This window comes from Aedes aegypti, unplaced genomic scaffold (genome assembly GCF_002204515.2).
Source record: "Aedes aegypti strain LVP_AGWG unplaced genomic scaffold, AaegL5.0 Primary Assembly AGWG_AaegL5_hic_scaff_1066_PBJ_arrow, whole genome shotgun sequence".
NCBI classification, from domain to species: Eukaryota; Metazoa; Arthropoda; class Insecta; order Diptera; family Culicidae; genus Aedes; species Aedes aegypti.
The window spans coordinates 1-2,259 of NW_018734479.1; the positions used below are offsets into that span (position 1 = coordinate 1).

At 42.6% G+C, this 2,259-nt stretch overlaps 1 pseudogene; it reads right to left on the reverse strand.

Moving 5' to 3' along the window:
* Positions 1-5: 5 nt before the first annotated feature.
* On the reverse strand, positions 6-1,576 carry LOC110680220 (annotated as a pseudogene).
* Positions 1,577-2,259: the final 683 nt, after the last annotated feature.

Genomic DNA, 2,259 nt, shown 5'->3' on the forward strand with positions numbered 1-2,259 from the left:
AAATCCTCATCCTCATCGTAGTATCCAATATCTCCCGTGTGCAACCAACCATCTTCGTCAACGTCACTCTCCTTTCCAATATATCCCTTCATGATCAACGAACCCTTGAAGCACAGCTCTCCTCTTTGGTTTGGTCCGAGTACTTTTCCGCTGTCGGGATCGATGACCTTTGCCCACTGACCCATTCGCACTTTTCCAACACAACCTGGCTTATTCTCAAAGCCAGTTTGCATCAGCATCACATACGTCGTTTCTGTCATGCCGTAGCCCTGTCGGACAAATGCAATCCCTAGCCTCTCCCGAACCTGATCCTCGATCTCCTTACTCAAGGGAGCTGCGCCACAAAACAGCGTCATCAGCGACGATAAGTCGTAGTTGTCCACCATCGGATGTTTCGCTAGAAATACCATAAGCGGAGGCACTACCGACATAAGATTGACCTTGTACTGTTGAATGCTGTTTAGAAAAAGATGAGCGTCAAACTTCGGCATCAGCACGCAGCGACAATTGTTGGTCACCATATTGATCAGACCAACACTAGCTAGCACATGAAAGAGCGGAGTCACTGCCAGAGCAACCAACTGATCGGGGAGGTCCAGCAGTTTGGCAGCTTCTTTAGAGTGCGCGATCGTTGTCATTATATTGGCTTGGGTAAGTTGAACTCCTTTGGGTAATCCAGTTGTTCCAGATGACAGTAGAATTAGAGCCACGTGATTCAGTTTGTCAACTGGGTCTGCTTTGAAGGTTTGTATGCGGTTGATTCAGCAGATCATTGAAAGAAATGACACCTGGACTGCCGTTTCCAAAACAACGATCGTCTCAGCACATTTCAGCTGATGATTGACAGTGATCACTCGCTGAAGCACTTGCGGTGAAACAAAAATTACCTTCGGTCTAGTCATGTTCAGGGCGTGCATCAATTCATCTAAAATAATATGTGGGTAAATAATTATTCCCTTTGGTTCATATACTTGATCATTCTACTCTCGAGATATCCTGGATTGAATTGTGCTAGAGGTGCACCTACGAAAATCGTTCCGAACATCGCAAAAAGCATAATCCAAGCAATTGTGGCTGATGATGGCTACTGTATCGAATTTGTCAATGCCGAAACGCTGCAAAGCTTTTGCCACCTTCACTGAATTATCCAATATTTGTTCGTAACTAAGTTCCACTCCTGATGCCGGGTCAATCTGTTATAAGGGATCATAAAATTCAAATCATATCAATCTGAATGAGTTATTGATGCAATACATAAGCATCGATCGCCTAGTAACACTCACCAGTCCAATATTTTTTGGCTGCAGCTTCAGTTCTTTGATCATCATCTCCCCCAGCGAGCCATCGTTCAGAAGATCTACCGGATCCGGTCCTCCATATACGATCAAATTTTCGTTGCTCGCTGTCGACGAGGTCATAGTTTTGAATATCTTGTAACCTCGGAAACCAGTGTGGACTTCGATCGTCAATCGATCAAAGTGTTAATGATTAGAATTACTATGCGCGAGACCGTGCTTGGCTGGCGTTCAACTCGTTTGTGAACCGAAACTGCAAAAGCCGGAGGAAGCTATAGACATGAGGTGTGCTAGTGATAAAATGTGCGAAGTGAAGAAAATGAGAGAGCGCGAGAGCAAAACTATTCGCTAGCTGCGATATAGGACCATGGACAATAATGCGTTCGCGAGCATGAATCAGGTAGGGTAAATGTGCCATTAGTGGTGCACCTAAGGAAAAACAGCTGAAATATGCGATTAAAATAATGAAATATGTGATTTGAACGTCTCAGTCGATAGATTTCATTTTTTTTATCATTCAAATATATGAAAATCGCGATTTGTTCAAAATTTTCTGCAATAGCTTTTGCACCAATAATAGGAACACTGTCCTTTAGTGGAGGTATATTTTACGAACGATTCCTTTAGTGGCGTAATCCATTGATTTCTTATGAGACTCACTATGGGTATTGATGCATCACTATGGACCGATGCATGAGTTCACTATTTGACGTTTGAGCGGTGCCGTGTTATTTACGTGACCATGACAACCAGTGAATTCGGCACCGCTAAAACGTCAAATTAGTGAACTTGTGCATTGGTCAATAGGGGCAAAGGAGCAAAATTTATAACCAAAATAATGGATTCAAATGGCTTTATGACTTATTTCATAGATATTATTCAATTGTTTGTATGTTTTCCGCATCGTACTTCGTAGAAAAATATCAAATAGTCATTTATTTGTGCGAAACATGCAGGCTTTGGA